The sequence below is a fragment of the Microtus oregoni genome, unplaced genomic scaffold (genome assembly GCF_018167655.1).
Source record: "Microtus oregoni isolate MIOR12 unplaced genomic scaffold, Mior012 000042F_ref0000377, whole genome shotgun sequence".
Lineage (NCBI taxonomy): Eukaryota > Metazoa > Chordata > Mammalia > Rodentia > Cricetidae > Microtus > Microtus oregoni.
The window spans coordinates 3,608,070-3,631,486 of record NW_024543209.1 but is presented as its reverse complement, the minus strand read 5'-3'; the positions used below and the strand labels follow the sequence as shown (position 1 = coordinate 3,631,486).

General features: G+C 40.0%; 1 protein-coding gene across 1 annotated transcript in view; it reads left to right on the top strand.

Annotated features, from left to right (window-relative positions):
- Jarid2 (jumonji and AT-rich interaction domain containing 2) overlaps positions 1–23,417 on the top strand; it is a 183,914-nt gene that overhangs the window by 55,333 nt on the left and 105,164 nt on the right. The window lies entirely within an intron of this gene.

Sequence of the window (23,417 nt, the reverse complement as noted above, 5' to 3'; positions counted from 1 at the left end):
CCGTATTTTAGTCCTCTAGTAGCCTTTTGGCACCAGTCACTGATTTGTGCTGTTTTCATTTGCATTTGTACAGAATCTATATATAGATTCAAGGAGATTAAAGTGTTGTCACATGGGAGTGGGCCCAACATTCATCACATCCCAAAGCTGTTTTAGTCCACTCACTTGACTGCATCTTCCCTGCTTGAGGAACTCTGCTGTGTGTTACATCTGTGCTTATCTCTCCAGAGTGCACACAGGATCTTGGGGATCTTGTTTTCATAGGTATTTGTGCTCACCTGCTTTGCTTTAATAACACTGTTAGTGGTTTACAACTAGAGAAGCAGAACAGTGATGTGGATGATTAGTAAAGTAGATCATGGTAAATTGAGAGTCAGCCTGAGAGCGACATGAAGGGACAGATACCCTAGGAGATGAAGTTGTAAGGGTCAATGTTCTGCAGATCTTGGGGATGACGTTCTAGCTTGGTATATATCTAGTTTAGGAATATACTCACCTGAAAGTCTTTCTTTCTTAACTAAGCCCACACCCCCTTTATGAATTCACAGTAAATAGTAGCAATACTGTAGCAGTACCATTTATGAACACCATGCATGCAAGATATGCCTTCTATGCACATCTTCATACCTGAGAAGCTCTGCTTCCTGTTTCTACTTTCCTTCCTTCCTTGAATGCATAAGGAAGTTATTGAAATATTGAAAGTTGAGGATAGTAAAAGTGGGAAGCTAAAAGCTGCCCTGGTGCCCATCAATGATCAGTCTTGTGCATCTTTGGGTGTGTGCGTGCTTGATGTCATGTCTAGTGTGTGTGTGTATCTGTGTCTTTTTGTGTAGTTGTGGCCTTAGAACAAGATTCAGATCATCAAGTAAAGAAAACCTTTTTGTCTGTTTTCCTCAGTGCTTTTTTTGTGGGTACTGTTGGTGTAGCTACTGTTGCTGCTAGATTATAGGTAAAAGAGGTGCTTGTACATGAGCCACACACCCCTTATTTCACTTAGCATGTGTAGCAGGTATCAGCAAAAGCCAGAGAAGCCACTACTATGTCTTTACAGCTTCTTGGCTTAGCTTTGGCGCTTCATTCTTCTGGATCCACACTTGTCAGCTGTGACATCACTCCTTTTGTGAACTTCTCAAGCTCTTCCTCCTTTAGTCCGATAGGGTTTATTTTTTCATGTCCTTATAATTCTGATTCACTGGGTCACACTGGGAAAGCTTCTAGCGTGACATTTTCCATTGATGTTTGTCCATAGCATGCTTTTTTTTTTTGCTAAGTTCTCATCTTTTTCTTGAGGACCCATGAGCCTTCTGTACCCTCTGGTCAGGAACTCATGAACTCATGTAAGGTGAATATATCTGAAAAGTAATTAGGAATCCAGAGAAGCAGTTTTCGTGATATGTGAGTTGAATGAGGCAGAAACAAATGCTTCTGTTTTACTATGTATTTGTGTGAGTACATGCGTGTGTACACATGTGCATGCATATACATACATACCTACGCACAAACCTGCCCTAGGCCTAAGGTTCCTTTCTTAAACTGTCATTGCACAGATCCTTGGGCCTAAGTTAGAATTCTCTGGTTGGAGTGTGGGCTGGGAGGGCTGGACTGGGAAGTCAGCTGCTCTCCCTGGGATTACTATTGCAAGAGAGTACCCTCCAGGCATCTTCCTGAAGTTGTTGAGACAGGTTCTCATACTTTTCTCTTTTCTGCCCATATCAGGTTGTGTGTGTATAAATAGTATGTGGTAGATTGTACACTGAGCTCTTTTGCCTACCCTATACCCACTGGAAAGATGGGAGTTAGTTTTCTTTTCAAGGAGAAGCTTTTATCTCTGATAAGCTGGTTAAGCCATTGTGCCTTTTGTCTCCTCTGTGAATATCAATACAGCCATTTGGATTTCGTCTTTTCATATAGACCAATGTCAGGAGTTTTTCAAATTTGGAATTCTTTGCGTTTTACTTGTTTACTTGACAGGAACTATGTAGTCCTGGCTGGTTGGGACTGGCTATATATAGCTGTCATCACAGAGATCCATCTGCCTCTATTTCCATATTGCTGGAATTGAGTGTGTGGACCCAACATGGAGTATTTAAGTGTTTTCTTCTCAAACTACCCATGAACAACTTTTCACTGTTATGGGGAACAAAGTGAAAGACGCGAGTGTATGTAAATTGACTAACCTTTATTTTGTGTGGAAAAAGCCTGCAGAAGTAGGCGTTTATAGTGTTATAATCCTTACGATTTTAAACAAACAAACAAACAAACAAACAGCTTCTTTACATTCATTTATGTACTAAGCATTTAAATGGATGTTTAGCAGAATCTTGTTCTGGGTTTTTTTCTGTTTCTAGCTTTTGCTGTAATTAAACTTGGCATGAGATAGGATGCTCTTCATGACCCAGGGAACAGGATGCGTATGTACTCTAGGAGTGCTGAATTTTTGTTAGCTTTTTATTTTCCCCTCTTCTTTGATTTTGCAATTCAGGCTGTAACTTTAAAAAGAAACTGTAGGGGCTGTTCCCCAGGTTATTCACAAAACGAGTCTTTGTCTGCCTTTTCATTCACCATCTGCTTACAAAGCTAAATTGGAATCGTGCTTGTTTTAATTATTCTCTACTTGTGTGGCCAGGAGGTTATTTGGTCTGTTGAGGTTACATTATAAGCTCTCGTTCTCAGTGCTCATTAATGCCACTGAGTCCACATCCTGCGCCAGCACCAGAATGGTTAAGTGGATCCACTTGTGTGGCCAGTGCTTGATATAACACAGTGGTCACAACCAAATTACCAGAGGAAGTGTGGTGTCAGTGTGTGGTTTTCTTCTTTCTTTTCTTGCAGTTTAATCGCCAATAATGTTGATTGCTTAAGCGTATTTTTCTTCTATTAGAAATATGATTACAAATGACTTAGGTAAGTGCTAGAGGGATAATGTACATTTCAAAAGTTCTTGTCTTTTTATATTAAAAGCAGGAAAAAAAGTACATTTACCATCTTGAACCCTGTATACCCCATGAATAATGGAAATTGTGTAGTGAGAGACTCTAGTGTACAATCATTTTTCTGTGAACCAGCTAAATGATTCAAGCTTTACAAAGAGGTATTATTTAGCAGAAGACTGACATCAAAGGTCTTCTTTAAAAGACATATAGAACATGAAAGTTTAACATGTATGTATACACAAAGCGTTCTTCAGTCACCCATTTCCATGTATGGTAGGAACAGATTCTTAAAAAAAAAACCCAGGATTTTCAAAAGGTGACATTTTAGATGTTTCTGTGAGAGATCTCTTGGTGTTGTGACCAACTTAAAGGTATTTTTTCAATTTCAGAAAAAGATTTATTGTGCAGCGAGAACTTACTCATGACTCACTCTTAATTCCTTTTATTCTAGAATGAACAAGTAGTAGTAGTTGTTTCTGCCTACCCATTCTCTCATCTTTGTCTATACAGCTAAACCTCTTTAAGTCAGTTGGGGGCCATGGGACTCCCTTAACCATATCTGCTTTTTAAGCTCAGAATTTGGGAGGCTCAGAGATTGGATGCTAGAGGCAGGAGGACCAAGAGTTCTTGGCTATGGTGAAATTCTCTCCAAAACCCCAAGCTCTTCTTTTGGGCAGTGGCTGCAGAACTGTTCAGCCTCTGTGTTCTTCTTGGCAGGCCATACTGTTTTGATACTTGCAAATATGTTTGAAGAAATTCCATTATAAACTTATATTCAGGCATAGAATCTGAAAACACGGGATGATAGATAGCAGGTGGCCTCTTAACTCTATATCAGGGTCTATAGAGGTGGTGTCTGGTGTCATTAAGTGTTGCTGGTCAAAAATGCTGAAAATGATGACCGTATTTCTGCAGAACAAACTTGATACAATCTTAAGTTTTTTGTGGTTGTGGCAAATGATACTGTTGTAGGAAGATAATTCTGTTTTTCCCAGGACCTTAATTTTTATATGATTGAGTACTTCCTCTAACTCAAGCACACTGTAAAACTCAAATAAGCATTTACTATAATGGTGTTAATATCACTCACTCAAAAATTTGAAACCAAGTATTTGTTTTAATCAGAAACAGATTTAATACTTCTTTTGCAAAATACCCACAGCATAGTCATCTCACCACCTCCACTTCTTTGAAAACATTTTTTATGGGAATCTACAAAAGAGGCTGGTGAACTGCTGCTGCCTATGCATTGGGCCTCCTGTCACATGACTTTAAGGGTTCACCTTGTGAAAGAAAATAATGTATGGATTTTTCCTGAGAATCATCTGAATTAGTTTTGTATATTCTTTTGTCCACTGACCATTTCTTGAGCTGCTTTTCACATTGGGGAAATGAGGGACTTCTTTGAGGTGTACAAGACATAAACCATAATCCATCCCTTTAGCTACATTCTATTTCCTTTCTAAGCTTAGCCACCGGTTTATTTTTTCATTGACCCAGCCTGCTATTCGGTTCACACTCCCTTTTCTTTCTGCTTAAATAAAGTCATCTAAACAATGTACTGTGAGTTTCTTCTTTTCTTCATTTATCCAGTTATCAAATTATAGCTGTCTTGCTTGGTTTAGGAATGTATGAGTAAGCAGTGATTTAATGGTAGGAAATAGATATTTATTGCATTAGGCATGATCATACTTTGACACCCAAAGTTTGGGCCAAGGGAAACATATTAAGAAAGGTGATCAAACAGTTACTTAAATAAGCCACATGTCTCGTCCCAGTCCTAACTGTGGGTCAAGACCCACACATGACATATTAAATGAGGAAACTTAAAATAGGAGTATGGAATCCATAACCCTGAGGAAGCTGACTTCCCCAGTATACACACAGGTGCTCTCAGAGCGTGTTTGAGTTGGTACAGGCATGTCAACAGAAATTGATCTGACAGTGTGAAGACAGGAGAGCTTTTCTAATTAAAGCCTCTTGATGACATTAGACTGTGTTGCTTAATTATAGCAAATTATATTTTCACAGAGCGTGCCTGTGAAGGGGTATTACCAGTGTGCTGCATAATGGAAGAAAATCTGACCTCCTCATCATAGTTTGTCCTATGGAGATGACTTATGTCACCATCAGGGACCTGAGCCCTCTGGGAACACTTTCTGACAGTTCTTTCTCTGAAGACATTTTAAATGCATGGTTGCATATTTAACATGTCTGGACGCTATATGCATTGAATGGGATGGGTTTTTTTTTATAGACACATTTTATTTTTATGGCCTCTCCTTTTCTGCATCCCTCTTAAGGCACTCTGGATTTTTCCACATGCATACTTGGGTATTTCTCCTCCTTTGTTTGAATACATGATTATTCCTGGTCTCTATCTTGAACCTGACATTTACAATACCAGTGTTGGCAGCCAGATGGGGCAACTGGGAATGAATAGGCTATTTTTAAGGGCACTGGAAGCATCCTAGTATGTTCTCTAAGCCTTTTTCTTGATTCAGAACTGGAATATTAGAGTATACACCAACACATAAGATCTTTTTGATATTGAAACGCAGGGCATGGTGTACTGAGATGGTAATTCCTGGTCAGAATAAACTGTTTTTGATGTGGTAGCATATGAAACCACCTAGGCTCGTTGATGTTACTATTCATTTGTTTTTATTGACTCTTTTTTAGAAAAGTAGTGTGGTTGGGCCAGTGGGTTTGTTTAATATTTTCTTGATGCAGATTATTAAATCCTTATTTAGGTGTCTCTCCCCCTCCCCCCATTCTATCTTGAAATATGTTAGGCACAGCAATTGAATTGGTAGAGCTAGAGGGGACTTTGAATTAATCTGTTTGTAGCTTCTATTTTAAAGATGACTTAGAAATTCATGCAATGCAGTTCAAGCACTTTTTACTTAGCATCTGACATGTTTGTTCTTGTAAAAGTTCTGTTGGCTTTGCATCTGTGACTATTTTATTTAAAACTAAAATACATTTTTACAAAACATCTGTTTTATGTGTTACGGATATAGCAGGGAAGGGATGCTCTGAAATGTGTAGCTGCAGGAGTTGGTTCTCCATTATGAAGATCTCAGGGATTGAATTTGAGACAGCACTTTTACTCACGGAGCCCTCTTGATGTTCTCTGGCTTTTTTTCTGCCTGCCTGCCTGCCTCCCTCCCTCCCTCCCCTTTTCTTCTTTGGGTATCTTTTCTTCTTTCTTATCTGCTGTTTCTGGGCATTATCTCTGAGGTTTGGCACCGTGTGCTGTCACATTTGTTGAAGCTGACACACAGTTGTGGGACAGAAAAGTAGTACATTGTTGGGGAATATTATTTTTAGGTGTGTGACTATTTGTTTACGCTGCATTTGTTTAACTCTGTGAAGCTGTGTTACTGTGCCTGTCTAAAACACCTGATGGTCTAATAAAGCAATAAATGGCTAATAGCAAGGAAGGAGCAAGGATAGGTGGGGCTAGCAGGCAGAGAGTATAATTAGAAGGAGAAATCTGGGCATAGAAAGAAGAGCAAGAGAACAAGGAGAGGAGGACATCAGGGGTGAGCCACCCAGCTAGCTACACATGGAGAAAGACGTTTACAGAAATTGCTGGGCAGTGGTGGCGGCGCACACCTTTAATCCCAGCACTCAGGAGGCAGAGGCAGGCGGATCTCTGTGAGTTCGAGACCAGCCTGGTCTACAAGAGCTATTTCCAGGACAGGCTCCAAAACTTCAGAGAAACCCTGTCTCAAAAAAAAAAACAAAAAAAAAAAAAACAAAAACAAAAACAAAAAACAAAAAACCAAGACAAAACAAAAAGAGAGACAGGGACTCATCATTGTAGCTCATGCTGTCCACATACTTCTTCCTCTTGAGTGCTGCACACCGCTACTTCTAACCCTTAAATGATACCTTTTTTGAATATTTGAAAATGGATAAAGTGATATTTCAGAAATTTGATGGTCTGCCCTGACTAGTCTTGAATTGCCTGTAAATCACATTGGGTCATAACCTAATGAGGTAATAAGTAGTCAGCTCTGATCACACACCCACTAATGATCCGCCCCCCCCCTTTTTATTTTAAAGAATGAAGTAAGAGACTGTTCTCAAAAGGAAGTCTGTTTCTCTACCCACGCTTCCTTCCTGTCCTGTGATGTTAGGAAAAATGTTAATTTGGTGGCTTTGTATAATTTTCATGTCAGTGGAAAAGTGTAAAACATTCTTGCAGAAATAGCAGCCCCCCACTCCAGCCTTTTTCTCCTTTGAAGATGGATCTATTACATGACGACTGGTTCCCATAGTCTTTCTACTCCTGCACACTTTGCCTGGAAAATTCTAAAGCCTGTTCTTACATATACTCGACTTCACTTTTCAATAGCATATGTAAGATGCAGATAGGGTCTCTTAGCCTCTGCAACTAAGGGAGTAGACCAGTGGTTTTCAGCTTGTGGGTCATAATCCCTTTGGGAAACTTCTATCTCAAAATATTTGTTTACATTATGATTCATAACAGTAGCAAAACTACAGTTATGAAGTAACAACAAAAGTAATATTGTGATTGATGGTCACCACACCATGAGGAATTGTATTAAAGGGTCACAGCATTAGGAGGGTTTAGAACCACTGGAGTAGACAGTCATTAGGATGGCCTCATCCCAGGGTAGATATTTAGACACCTGACCTTCTTGGTAGGTCTTGGTAGGAAGTTCAGGGACCTGCCACTTCCTACCAAGACTTGCTACACTTGCTTGACTAGATTTTTCATTTTGTCTTCAGGAATTACTGAGATGCCAATTAATTTTATTACTTGGTTAGTCTTTTCATGTGTGTGTGTGGTGTTGGAGTATGCATGCATACATAAACTGCTTGCCTACAATCATGAGGTCCTTGGCTTGATCCCGAACATTCCATAAACCTGGTGTAGTGGTGTATGCCAGTCAAAGATACAGAAATTCAAGGTCATCTCCAATTCCTAGTGATTTTGAGGTCAGCTGGGATAGAGACCTGTAAAAGTAAACTTAAAAAAAACAAGTATGAGTTTTTTTTCCCTTCACCAGACCCAATGAAGCATCAAGAAGCAAAACACAAATATTAAAGCACTTCTCTTTCTTAGTGAGGTATGTATTATTCTATAATGCAGCTAAATTAAAACATTACCCCTGGTGAGCACATTCTAGAACAGCTCTTGTATATCAGGCTAGGATCCTCATTCAAGGCATGGCCATTTAAACTGCAATGTTTATCAGAGCAGGTATCTACTTTGGGTTGTCAGATAGTCAGGTAGCAACTGTAATGTCTGTTAATATGCATTAATAACCAGTGTTGAGGTGTTCCAAGGTTTTCTGTAAGCATCTGTTGTTAGAAAAGAATTAGAGTACCACTCCCATTGTTTAATTCATCTTCTTAACGACTTAATGAATTGCTTGGTCAATACTTTTTTCTTTTTTAAAGAGAACTTTGTTGCTAAGACTAGGAGAGCTGGATGGAGAGATGGTCCAGTGGCTAAGAACTCTTTCTTGCACTTTTGTAGAGGTTGTTTAGTTACCAACACTGATTTAGGAGGGACACAACCACCCACACAATTTGAGTCCTGGAGATACGGTGACTTCTTTTGATATGTGTGGGCACTGGGTATTTACATACACACGGAAAAATACTCAAAACTAAATCTAAAAATCAGTAGAGATGAGTTTTCTAATTTTATTGTTTTTTTCTTTCGTGTGATAGACTGTTAAATGGAGCCTTGAACATAGTAGGCGTATGTGCCAACACTGAGCTGCCATGTTTTCCATAGCCTCTCTTTTTAAAAAATGAGCATTAATAAATAGATCGTCACCTTTCTCTGCTATTAATTTTTATCCGCATTTACTAGCTACTTCAGACATTTATAGTGGTAATTTGATCAACAGCAGACAGTATCTATGTCTGTCAAATAAAATACAAGAGGGCATATGTGATGAAAAATCAACAGCTTAGATTGGAGTTGTAGGCCCTGCCATCTGTGTGTTCTTTAGGATGCTCTAGGAAGATGTAATCACGCACACACAATTTAGTTTAATCAAAGAAAATACAATAACAGAGTGCTGTGCTGTTCTTTCCTTTCTTACTGGCTTGGAACTTGCTGTTTTAGACAAGGCTGGCCATGAACTCACAGAGATCTCCATCTTAGTCACCATTACAGGAATTGAAGGCATGTACCATCATACTTGTGTGACTGGATGCTTTTGCATTCCTAGTTGGGATTAAAAAAGGCTGCTAGATAGGCCTTTCAAGTTTGGTTCTGTGACTTCTGGGACTTTTTCCATTGATCTTTAAAAGAAGGGTGTTATTAAGTTCCCTTCACATGCAACCAAATGAGTCCTACAATTTTGGTGGACATTATTATTACTGGTTGAACTTAGTGATGATGAATATCATATTAAAACCTCCCCCAAACTGGATCACAGCATGAAATTAAGATATTGCACATCAAAGAACTCTGGGCTACAGTTGGTTCAGTGGAGGGGAAGGAAGGGTAGTTTGATAGCCTGTCATTGTGCTCTCCAATGTTTAGCAGATGTTCTTTGAGTTAATATTGCTCTTCAGTCATCTTGGACAGAAACGGAATCCGGATAAGATCAAATTGTTTAGACGAACGCGCATTGATCTGCCATCACAAGTCTGTAAGCCAGCCAGAAAAGGAGAAACTAGCAGCTGAAGATTAAAAAACAAGGCCAGTTATTAATAAGAGAGTAGCTTCCAAGTCTGTCAGTTACTTAAGGTTTTTCCTTGTGTATGTTAATCTGGTGGAGGACCTATTTAAAGAATAGCTTCAGAGTATGAAGCTCCGCTGTCTTTTTCCTGGGTTGATAGCATGTGCTCCTAAGGCAGATATTGCAGTTTGCTGGAGTTTTAAGGAATCAAAAGATTACTTTTCATTCTTAAGAGTGAGACTTGATTTTTTTTTTTTAAACATCCATGGTGCCTATGAAACTCAAGTAGTAGTCAGTCCTTAAGGCAGTTTTGGAAAGATGTTGAAATGTATTCAGTGGATGTTTGTCCGTCTCCCCCCCCCCCCCCCCCCCCCCCCCCCCCGTGACAGGGTTTCTCCGTAGTTTTTGGTTCCTGTCCTGGAACTAGCTCTTGTAGACCAGGCTGGCCTCGAACTCACGGAGATCCGCCTGCCTCTGCCTCCCGAGTGCTGGGATTAAAGGCGTGCACCACCACCGCCCGGCTCGAGTGTTTTAATTTCTAGTATTTGTTACTGTATTACAAAGGGAAAACATAAGTTTTCTTATCAGTGTGTGTGGGTATGTATGTTCCTTGTGTCAGCTCAGCTGATGGCAGGGAGAGAATCAACTCAAATGGGCAGTTGTTGCCCTAAAATCCGATGACTCCCTCTGCTTAAAAAGGAAAGGTTCGTTAGGGTTCAGGCAAGACTACTCTGCAAGTAATGTGCTTGCCATGCAGGTCTGCTTACCTTTGTTTTATCTCTGGAATACAAGTCAAAATGGACTGAAAGACCTCCCCCCCCCCCCCCCCCCCCGACACACACACACAAAGAAGGCTTATTAACTGCGCTCTTCCTGTGCTCCACTGCTGGGTTTCAGATATGCACATGCCTCTGCCTCCTCCCTAGGACTGGGCTTGAACGTGCACCATCATGCCCAGCTGTAGTGCCTTATGATGCATCTTTAGATCTCTTAGTAATTATATTTAAATTAGTTGGTATTTTTTTTAATATATTAACAATGTTACATTGTTAGGGACAAAAATCAAGACCATTTTATGTACATTTTGTAACTTTTTTGTGTTTTATAAATTTATTCTTCCTTAAAATACAAACAAATTTGCTGTTTGTTTCACTGAACTGGACATGTTCTGAAGAGGAGTTCCTTTTTCTTCTCTTTGGTTAAGGTTGTATGGTAACATTTGGGTTTAACTTAGCCTTTGGGTCCTTGTGACACATTTGGGACTCACTGAGCCTTGTGGAGACAAAGGGTGGGTTATAGTCTTTGTTCTGCCCTGAATTCTCAACCTGTGACAAGTTAGCAGTTTTTGCATGGGGTGTTCTGAGAGTGTACTTGCAGTGAAACATGCTGAATTGAGTCAGGTGCTGTTATTAAGCTATTGGCCTTTGGAATTCTCAAGTGAATCCTGTCTGGTGGAAACCTTCTCTTGTTGTTTTCAGATGGACATGGAGGCTTTGAAGAGGCTCTGACTCTTTAACCCTGGCAAATGCACAGCAGAGCATCTATTTGGTGAATGTGACTGTGATCCATGAAGTACTTTAAATGCCTTTCCCAAAGAATCTGGCTTCCATCAACGACTTCATTTATTCAGTAGAAGAGCAATTTGTTTTTTATTACTCAGTAGCTATGGCAGGTGTTAGACTCCTGTTGTTAACACTAATGGCAATCAGCATTTAACTTTTTTCTTCACTGTCTGCTGTCTTGTGGTTTTCCACTATTCTAATTGTCACACAGTGGAAGTAATTAAATCCGTGCAGCTCCTCCTCTTATGAATGCTTGCACCTCTTTTAAGTTTTCTTGGCCTTCCCATATTCTGGTTTCAATTATACTGATGGGTCGCTGGACTCTGTAGGACAGATTATTGGCTATGGTATGGTTTTCTCCTTATTTCCCTTGGTTCTTCTGCAGTTGCTTGATGTCCTTGTGTCCTCTGGTTTGTTAAAGATACCTAGTTCTTAAGTATCATAATGAACTCAACTTCACAATGTCCCCCAGTATACCCTAAAATGCACAAGGAGCTGAATATGAAGTGGATAGTGAGCCAACTTATCTTTGTTAAAGAAGTAAAACTACTTTGGACTGTTTTCTTAAAATTGTATTTCACTCTTATATCTAAATGTTAAGAAGGTGCTAACAGAATTTAATAATTTAGTCATAAATGATGGTAGGCAGGAAATACAGTAGTAGTTTGGGGAATGCCAACTCAAATCTTTTCATGGAAGTAATAACAATGAGGGTATAGAAGAATATGGGTTATATTTTGTTTTGTGAGCAAGCATTTTGTTTTGTCTTTCGTTGCTGCTCATCTGTCCCATGTGCATTGGTGAGGAGGTTTCATTTTGATGTTATCTTTAGATTCCAGAGTATTCTTTATTTGTGTAATACATAAGACCAAAATGGAGGCATTATTCACCACTTTTAACACTGGCTTCTTAAAAAAGTAGAAAGTAACATCAATGTATTAGGAAATAGAAGTGTGTTTATACTTGAAAAGAAACTTGGATTTAAAACGACCCTGAGATTACTGGTGGTCCATCTGTAATCTCAGCACGTGAGCAGTGGGATCCCATGAGCCAGCTGGCTAGCACAGCTAGCTGAGTTAGCAAGCCCCGACATCAGTGCCTGAGAATGGAGACGACGACGACGACGACGACGACGACCACCACCACCACCACCACCACCACCACCACCACCACCACCCTCACCACCCTGTGCACCTCCTTGCCCAGAATCACATATTTTCATGCACATATGTGCATACTGACATGTAAAAAACAAAAGTCTTTGAAACGTATACTGTTTGTAACAGGTCTAAATCCTTCCAATAAGAAAAGAACCCTCCTTCCCTCATTCTGTTTCTGAATTTTCATTTATATTTTTGGATTTAGACAATTGTTTTCTCAAATGTTTTGGAAACTTCATGTAGTAATTCATACTTTAAGTGGTTTAAATGTGATTATAACACTTAAATTTAATATTTGGACACTAACTTGGAATTTTTCTCATCCTTTTCTTCAGTTATACTTGAAAAGACAGAGGATTGCTCTTGGTTTGCCAAGTATGAAAATGTGAACCTCCAAGTTATCTTTAATTCTCCATTGGGATCATTAGCATTAAAAGTCCAGTGGCAGCAAGGAAATCCAGGTGACATAGTAACAGTAGGCAAGAACCAGAGTGTGGGGAGGTGGCTTTGCTGCTAGGGTTTAGCTGTGGAGGGATGTTAAGACAATCATAAAATAGAGTCTAGAGCTCAACATGAGGTGTTTTCCTCTGACACTCTCCACTTCATTTAATTATGTATACTTTCATGCGTATATTGGAGTGGGAGTAGATGAACAATACATAGGTCTTCTGCAAGACATGCTTTTAGCCTCTGAGTTTTACCTGCCCTTTCAGATCCATTCTTCTCCCCCCTACCCCCTCCTCAATCCCCAAGTCTCTCTTTTAGCCCGGATTGTTCTGCAACTCCATTTGTAGGCCACAATGGCCTCACAGAGCACCTGCCTCTGCCTGCTCCCTTTTATTTTATATTTGAGAAAGGGTCTCATTGAACCTGGAGCTCAGCAGTGTAACTAGAGTAGGTGAAGAGCAAGCCCCAGTGACCCTCATGTCTCCAGCACCTTTCTTGCTAAGTTACAGTCTGGTGGTCAGCTTTTTATGTGAGGCTTGGGGATCCTGATGCAGGTCCTCATGCTTGGATGACTGACCCATTTCTTCAGCACATGAGCATTCTTTTTTTTTATATTTATTTATTTATTCATTATGGATACAATATTCTGTCTGTGTGTATGTCTGCAGGCCAGAAGAGGGTACTAGAACTCATTACAGATGGTTGTGAGCCACCATGTGGTTGCCAGGAATTGAACTCAGGAAGAGCAGGCAATGCTCTTAACCACTGAGCCATCTCTCCAGCCCCCACATGAGCATTCTTAAATGTATTTTGTAGTGTACTCTGAGGCAAACACTGGTTAATTAAAGCCGTGAAGACTTCATTTGGATTGAAGTAGAATTTTAAGTTAATTGGTGTGTGCCTTAGGCAGTAAACATTTCTAGTGAGACTCCTTAAACCACAGCCTAATATTCATGACCTTTGACCTTTCAATTTATATCAATTTCTTAGAGATACATTTTCTGTCTAGTAGAGGATGTTAGTGAGCATCTCTGAAGGATGTAGTTCCTGTTTAGGTCTCTTCGATTTGCAGATGGGACTTCGTTTTTTGATAGGAGTTGCTAAAGAAAAGTGTTTGATCTGAGAATGGAACTCTGGCAGGTACATCTTTAGTATTTTGCATTTACTACCACAGTCACACTCTCTGTTCTAGTTTATGTTCTAGTGAGAGAAGTGGGCCTAATTGGGTTAGCTGGAAGAATGGTTTCTATTTCCATGTTTGAAAAGTCCCATGTCTATTTCAAGGGTTGTACAGTCTGGAGGTGGAGGACAAATTAAAGACTACTGTTTTAGAAGTGGGCCTGGGTTTGGCATTGGCAGCTTGATAATTACAGTATTGGCAAAAGAGCTTTGAATTTTGGCTCTTGGAAGACCTCCTGAGGAAATGTTGAAGAAAAAAGGACCCTGTACATCAGAAAGGGAATAAGAGACTGTAGAGCCACTGAGACTGCCTCAGGCTAGTGCTTTGTTGTGCCAGCAGGGTGACTGCTGGGGAGTCAGTCCCATTATCCACAAGAGAAAGGGCTGGTCTTAGTCTGGCTATTTGTTTAATTCATGCAGCATGTTTTCTGAGCAAACTTTTGAGTATTTTCTGTTCTCATCAATAATGAAGAAAACAGAGCTCACCTCAGCACGTTTATGGAAAGCAGGAAGGTCTGAGGAAAGATATTTCTTAGTCAAAACCAGACATTTTCTAAAAGGTGAATGAATTAATCAGGATTTGTCTGCTTTGCTCCTAACCATAGTTACTTTAACACCTTCTTTCTACCAAGTGGCAGAATTCTGTCGGAAGGATTGGACTAACGAAACAGGAAGCCTGGGTTGTTGTTAGCTCTTTCTTTCTCAGGAACATCTGACTATCATTTATTCTTTCTAGATCCCAGGCTTATGTGAAATGAATTTGCATGTATAAATTTAGTTGTATGTGTGATGTGTAGCCTTCTGTTGTTAGCAATTCTAAGCATTTTTGTCCTGGTCTCTCATTCAGAGCTGTTAGCTTGTGGTCAAGTCTTATTCCCCATTAATACAATTTGTGTGCACACCTTCATCACACCCCCCCCCTCCCCTGCATAACTTTTGGACTCAGCTGGGAAGCTATCTTAGGCTTCTGAACACTTGCTGTGTGGTCCCTTAATGCAGTTTTTTAAAATGGGATGTTTTGGCACCTGTGGTTGCTTCAGTCAGTAAGAAAAGAGACACCTTGAATTATTTGCCCTGGTACTTCTTCAAGCCTCTCTAGACTCCCTCTCTCTAATCACATCCTAAATTCTTGGCTCTCCTTTTCACAGCATCTCAGCAGATGCTCACTCCACAGTCTCCCATAGATACCCAGAACCACTTACCACTGAAGTCTCATTTTCCACGTAAGCACATACTTTATTATGTAAATGCTTATTATGAAGTTTGACTTATCAAGAACAGTAAGATTAATAAACAGTTATAAAATACAGCAGTTACACTTTAGTGGATCTGGTTTGAGTTATTTAGGCTGTCTAGGGTGAAAATACAGATTAAAACTCTTGTGGGGGCATTTAATCGTGATTTCTTTTTTCTTTTTTTAACCTTGGAAAATGGTTAATCGAGGAGAGAACCAACTTAGTTTTGGCATGCTTGAAGATGCTGAGTTTTATTTTGTGTGTTTGGGTTTCTTGCCTGTGCCTGCAGAAGAAAGCTCCAGATACTCTGGAATTAGCTTTGGCATGCTTTAAAATGAACATATCTTCTTTTTCTAAAGAAAAGCATTGCACTAAACCAGAGAATGTGAAATGTCTTAAGTAGATATTGGTTTTCCTAGTTACTTTGTTTTCTTTAAAAAAAAAATGCTATCTTCCACATGTACACAGTAAGTAGCACTCTTCTCCCAGTAACTTGTACGAGGGACAGGCAGATATTTTTTTATGTACGCTGTAGTCTTCTTCGCACATTTATTTCTCTCCTTCCTGAAGTCTTGTTTCTTGAACTCAGATTAATATATTAACATGCAATTCATTCTTTGCTGTGAGGTGCTTGTGGGTGCTGGGAATTGAACCTGGGTCCTCTGGAAGCACAGCCAATCTATTTCACTGAGCCATCTATTTCAGCCAGCTAAGGTTCATTGTTTCATAGTATTTCATACATTTCCAGGTATATTTCCAGCAAAGCATAACTCTATATCTGTGACTTCTTATTTCTCTCTCCCTCCAATCTCTGGTTGCCCATGATCTGCTTCAAAGATGACTTGGTTTCCCATTGGAGAGGCATTTTATATCAGTGGAATCACTTTTTATATCTGCATGACCCACTGTGTGCCACTTAGCATGAAAATACAGCCAGTGATAATTTCCCTGATGAAAAATTCTATAGTAGACTTCTTTTTATAGATGAATTTATTTTTTTAAATTCCTGTACCATATTTTAGTTGTCTCCGCATCAGTGAATGGGCATTTGTGCTATTTATTGATTTTTCTAATATTTATTACAGTATTTAACTATGTAGTCCAGGGTGGCTTCAAATTCAGCATCTTTTTGCTGTTGCTGATAATGCTTCCAAGACTTGTGTTTTCCAAGACAGGGTTTCTCTGTAGCTTTGAAGCCTGTCCTGGAACTAGCTCTTGTAGACCAGGCTGGCCTCGAACTCACAGAAATCCGCCTGCCTCTGCCTCCCAAGTGCTGGGATTAAACTGTGCCACCATTGCCTGGCCAGTTTCTGCATGTTTTCTTTAAGTTTGTAAGAATAAAAGTCATCAATTCCATGTTTTTCTCCTGAGGTACCCACACTTTCCCACAGTAATTTTTGTGATGACACTGTGTAGAATGATGAGTTTCTCTACATCTTCAGTTTAATAATAATAATAATAATAATAATAATAATAATAATAATAATATTTTTCCTGTCCTCAAAATCATAGCTAAAGATTGGTTTTGGGAGAAGTTTATTATTATTTTTGTGTTAATGTGCACATTTTTTCTGATGAATTACAGGAGCAAAAAGAAATCAACTTGTTTTATGGTTTTATATTTAAAATTCTTACTTGTACTTGGGTTTGTTGGTGCATGCCTTTGATCCTAGCAGAATCAGGAGGATCTCTGGTAAATATAGTGAGTTCCTGGACAGCCATGGCTGTGCAGAGAGACCGTGTTTTAATCTGTGTTAAAGCATTGCTTGTAAGGACAGAGCTTGAACACAAACTGCATTTGTGATTTCCCTTCAGGTGCACTCCAAACCTTTGGGCTCAGTACACAGTGAAAGGTCATCTGTAGGGAGAGAGACCTCCCAGTGTTGTTCTTACCATTGTGAGTTCTGTGTATTTCTTTTTCTTTTTCTTTTTTTTTTTTTTTTGGTTTTTCGAGACAGAGTTTCTCTGTGGCTTTGGAGCCTGTCCTGGAACTCGCTCTGTAGACCAGGCTGGCCTTGAACTGTGTATTTCTTTATCAAGGAATCCTTTCATGAACATCTCTCGAGACCATCCAGAACAAAGTTCAGTAATTGCATCTATAGGCAGACATTTAGAGTATGAGAGTTTGCAGTTAAGGTTAGGGGTTTATGTCCTAGCATTTGGGCCACATGCCAGGAGCCATGGAAGCAGGCGGATCATGAGTTGAAGATTAGCCTGGCATGAATATTTTTGTGTATATACCGAGACCTTCTTTCCAACACCCTCCTCCACCGTAACCAAAAAAAAAAAAAAAAAAAAAAAGGCAAAGTCTGCCAAGAGCGGAGATATGTAACGATATTTTAAAAAACTTTTCTTTCAATACAACGGATTTAGTATGAATTTCATTATTACTGTCCTTTAAAAAACCATTTCAATTCCCCCCCCCCCCCCCCCAAAAAAAAACAAACAAACAAAACCAAGCACTGAAAACTGTCAGTGGATGTACGTTGTAGTTTCTAACAGGTGACTGTAGAGGAAACTAACAACAGTGCTACTTGTATTTATGGATAGATCCCTAACTTTTTTTTTTTTCTTTTTCTTCTTCCCCAGAGACAGGGTTTTTCTCTGTGTAGCCTTGGCTGTCCTGGAACTCTGTAGACCAGGCTGGTCTCTCCTTCCCAAGTACTGGGATTAAAGGTGTGCTCCACCACTCACTGCTGGACTAGCCTTTAATTTTTTTTTTTTTTTGGAGGGGGGGTGAGGGTGAGGGGAATGTCTGGAGACTTCTTTAGAAGAGTAAATGATTTTATTTTGCCGCCCCCCCCCCCCCCCCCCCCCCCCCCCCCCCCGACAGGGTTTCTCTGTGGTTTTGGAGCCTGTCCTGGAACTAGCTCATGTAGACCAGGCTGGTCTCAAACTCACAGAGATCTGCCTGCCTCTCCCTCCCGAGTGCTGGGATTAAAGGCGTGCGCCACCACCGCCCGGCTTTATTTTGCTTTTTTTTTTTTAAATATTTATTTATTTTTATTGTGCATACAATATTCTGTCTGTGTGTATGTCTGCAGGCCAGAAGAGGGCACCAGACCTCATTCTAGATGGTTGTGAGCCACCATGTGGTTGCCGGGAATTGAACTCAGGACCTTTGGAAGAGCAGGCAATGCTCCTAACCACTGAGCCATCTCTCCAGCCCTTTATTTTGCTTTTTAAACTAGAGATTTGAATTCTTTTAATAAAAGGTTTTATAGGCCGTGAGACTGCTCAGTGGGTAGAGATACTTGCTGCCAACCAACCTGACTACTACCTAAGTTTGTGGTTTGAAAAAGAACCTCCCCTTCCCCAACACCTACCTGTTAAAGTAGATTGAGGGAGACACAGCAAGTGTGTCACAAATAAGCTAATAATAAAAGGAAAATCTTTAAACATATGTAGGTAAACAACACCGGAAGCATGTATACTTCAATGTATTTTCTAATTCCCAGTGTCTTCAACTTGAAACAGGTTTAACACGGATCATAATTCTATGATAGGTTCGGGAGCATCTATCTGTACATCATCTTCAGAATGCTATATAGCTTCCCGGATTGCTAGAAAGGCCAGACGAAGCAGGCGGGGTTGGAATCATGGACAGGATGGTTCTGTGTATGGGCACATAGTATAATATAATAAAATACATTATCAAATAGCACACAAAGTCAATTGAAACTATAGCCAGTGTCATGCACAGTGCTGTCCAGTAGACCTTTATTCTGTGATGGAACTTTTTTAGCTGAGTTGTCATTTTTATTTGGTATGAATGGTTGAAATGTGGCCAGTGTGACTTGATAAGCTCTTTGATTCATTACTAAGACTGATGGTGACCTTACTAGGTAGTACAATTTAGGAAATGCTGCTTGAGGGATTTGGAATCTATTCCTACTCATTACCTTTTACCTGCTGAGGTTGTAGACAAACACTACCACACCTTTCCTGGTTTTCTTTTTTGAACACAGAAATAAAATTTATTTCATCTTTAACCCTCTTTATTCCTTCTAGGAAAGATCAGCTGAAGCTTAGATTTCTGTTGATTCTTGGATATAATCCTGCTGTAAATCTGGTGTTTTTGAATATGGCAGGAATAGAGATGTGGGAGGTATTAGCCCTGTCTGCTCTGTTCTGAGGGTACTCTGTCTTGGCAAACGTGGATATCCTCCTGCCATGCTGCTTACTGCCTTCATGACACCGAAAGTCTGACATGCTCAGGCGCAAAAGAGCAGACTTGGCTGCTACCCAGCAGATTTTTATAAAAGCTCAGTTGGTGGCCTGAGATTCTGGCTGTCAGAGTTGTATTATGTAATAAATCGGTTTTCAGTAGAAGTTCATAATCCAATTTCGACTGTAGCTTTAAAAAAGACAGTAATCACATATAGGCACACATTTTTTTAAGTAAGAGTTTGAGAGAAGTAAAACTCCTCGAATCCCTGTTTTCAGAGTAGTTTCCTTAACCTAGAAAACATGTCTGGAGGAACTTTGCTTGACTTGTTTTCATTTTAGAATCAATTTTAGAATATATGTCATCTTTCTTAGGATGTTTCCTGCCTTCTTATTATATTTCTGGGTGTGAATTATTTGACCAGCTTTTCTCTGTTTTAGATAAAACATAAAAGTTTTTAGCATTATTGAGTTGATCTGAGAGGACCCCGAGGAAGGAAACGATCATACCCCAGGCTGAAAAAGTGCGCCTTTCAGCCTTTCTCTTTGCAGTGCTTCTCACGCCCACTTTTGTTTAGTGACAGATAAATTCCTCTCTCCATCTCTGTTTTTATTGTTTCATGCTTTCATTGTTTTCAAATTGTTGTAGTTGGAACAGGCTGGTGTTGTCTTGTGTAGACTGATTTAGCTACAGGTGTCCGAGACAATCAAGAGGTTTCTGATTGCTTTACCCAAGGAGAAGAAAATGGCCATCATGCTTTTCCAGTGTTGTCCTTCCCATTAACTTTTCTTGCACCACCACCTCTAGTGCAAGTCTTACTAGGTTCATGGACAGCTGAGCAGAGAAGTCACAATCACTAAGTGTAGGTAAATGTTGAGGGCTGCCTGGCTACCAGTGAGTAATCAGTACACCTTGCTGTCAGTTCAGACAGTACCACTTTCCATAATCTTTCCCTGAGTCTCCAAGGAGGTACCTGCTCTGCAAGCTGAAGTCATCATATGGGTGGCCCCTTTTATTGAGGAGTTAGCTGTCATTGGAAAGCAGCAGCAGGAACAACCACCAAACCATTATCCAAGGTTTTTGTTTTGTTTTGATTGATTTTTTTTTTTTTTACCTTGGTCAGAGAAAACCTCAGTTTGTATTCTTGTATACCCATGTTTTAATCTTAGAAAGTTTTTTGTTTGGAGTGTTAGTAAGTTTTTGTTCTTGTTTTTTTAAAGACAGGGTGTTTCTGTGTAATAGCCCTAATTCTCCAGGATCTCTGTTGTCCAGGCTGGCCTCCAACTCGAAGAGATCTGCCTCCTGAGTGCTGGAATTAAAAGGTGTGCCCCACTACTGCCAGCAGACAGATGTGCCTTCTCACCTCCCTTCCTCCCTTTGTCTCCTTCCTTCCCTTTCTCTTTTCCTTTTTTCCCCGCTTTTCTTTGTCAATGTGGGGAAACTGGTACAAATAATTATGTGGTTCCTCAAGAGATAAATGTGATATTTCTTGGATCTCTTCCTTTGTTTTGTGATACAATATGCTTCAACTGCACCTCCTTCCATGGAGGATTAACTGCAGGCACCAGGAGATCCTACAGTGTTACTGTGCTGCAGGTTAGTCCTCTCTTAGTCCTGCCCTGGCATAGAATTCACATTCTGAAGTGTATATTTCATCCTTGGTGCCAAATTTTAAAGGCAACTCATGGCATATTAGGTAACTAAAAAGAAGGTATGAGTGAGACAAAGAGTGATTAGAAGGATTTGTGAGTTTTTGTGCTCCTCTCTAAGACCGCTGTCCATTAATTCTTTGTGACCTCTGAGACTGACTAGGACTTACCCTACATGGACAGCTTGTGGGTCCTGAGGCTTGCCTCTGTGTACCCTGTATTACTAGGGACTGCTCTGAAGCTGTGAAAGGGAGGTTGATGCTGGATATTTTGTATCCACAGTCATGTTATTGCAGTGGCATGTCTTTACCAGCCTTGTCGATTCTAAAGCAACAGGTGTGTGTGTATGTGAATTTTATTGTCTAGTGTTTGAAACTGTATAATCCATGTTTTCATAGGTTGCTTCTCCTATATTTAGAGTACTTATTTGTAGTGATGAACGGCAGGCTGCGTTCCGCCACCCAGCTGCCCACACGGCTAGCTTTATACCCAAAATAATTACACGGAAATTGTATTCTTTTAAACACTGCCTGGCCCATTAGTTCCAGCCTCTTATTGGCTAGCTCTTACATATTGATCTAACCATTTCTAATAATCTGTGTAACACCACAAGGTGGCTTACCAGGAAAGATCTTAACCTGTGTCTGTCTGGAGTGGGAGAATCATGGCGACTGACTGACTGGGCTTTCTTTCTCCCAGAATTCTGTTCAGTCTACTCTGCCTACCTAATTTTCTGTCCTATTAAAGGGCCAAGGCAGTTTCTTTATTTAACTAATGAAAACAACTCAAAACAGAAGACTCTTCCCCCATCACTTATTGGTGTAATCACGGTGCTGGTGTCAATAACTCGGTTTATATTTTAAATAGACCTCAGTTGGAGTGGTAAATTCTCTCATCTAGAGTCTGAGTCAGGATGAGGGCTCCAATCTTCGCAGAATGCAGCAAATCTGCATGGGAGTTTCATACCCAGAGCTATTTGGGGTTTTATGATTTATAAACTGTTGATGGAGGAAATAACAGTCATTGTTTGTTCTGGAGATCCAGATGAAAAAGTGAGAATGTGATGGTAGTGAAGATAATTCTGAAGCCTGACAGCTTTAATAAATACGTCCTGGCTGCTTAAGAGGTGGGTTCTAGCCCATCTCCTGCTGAGAGTGAGCAATATCATTTGGTTGCAGGTAATCTGCTAGAATCTGCTAGGGGAGCTTGCATTTGCAAACTCAGGAGAATTGCCGTAAAAATTTAATTCAGCCCCATTTTACTCTTCATGTATTGTTTATCCTCATTATCTGCCACATTGATTATTTGAGTTCCACAAATGGAGTCTGGTTAAAAACCTTTATGTTTCTGGTTCTAATCATGAATTTGAAGGTTCCTGGTGACCTCCCTCCCATTAGAGTTTTAGAAGTTTGCTCATGTTATTCAGGTTAGGCTGATACAGTTTCTTGGCTTTCCTGTCAAACCCCAAATCCTACCTTGGTATGTGTAAGGCCACACAGAGCTCAGGATGTACTGCTGTCCTCTAAAAGAAATGCCATTTTCGCAGGTCTGCAGGCATAAGGGAAGTCTAGCAGGGCAAGGGGGAAATTGTATCTTGCTTTCTTCCTTGGACTTTATCTAGGACAGTAGTTCTCAACCTATCTATGGGTCAGGACCCCTTTGACGGGGCATCAAGCAACCCTACCATGGGAGTTGCCTAAGATTATTGGAAAACACAGATATTTATATTGTGATTCACAATAGTAGCAAAATTAGTTATGAAGTAGCAACATTTTTATGCTTGGGGGTCACCACAATGTGAGAAACTTTATTAAAGGGTCACCACTGCTCTAGGAAATCCTTGAATCTTAACAAATGTGCAGCTTTTTGTAGGGCTTATAATCTTTATGTGGTTGGATTTCTTTCTATGAACTAGTTTGTATTTATGTAGAGTTTAGAAATTTAAGAGTGGGACAAGCCCATGGAGATTTTACATTGTTTATTTGTAATGGGAATAAAAAAAAAACAAGTCTTTTGTACAGCCCTTATGCCCTGGATGTCAGTTCTGAGCTATTGTGCTTCTCCAGCAGAAAGAACAAGTAATCATGAGTATTCTAATGCTGCTTTTACCTAGACTTCATTTTCTTTGTTCATAGAGAAGTTATCCAAAGTGTCTGAAAAGTAGGTGTGGAAGAAGTAGGTGTGCGATTGTTCACTAGCAAAGTGCACAGGTCCAGAGGACAGCACAGCACCTCTAAATGTTCTCAGCTAGCAGAGTCTTTGCTGAAAACAAAATCTTCCTGGTTTCTCAACAGGCATCTCTTCCTAGTTTCCACATGGTATCACTAACTTCACATGCTCCATGATCAAACCTAGGGCTGTGTCCTAACCACCCCTCAGTAGTTCCCTTTTCTCACATTTTCTT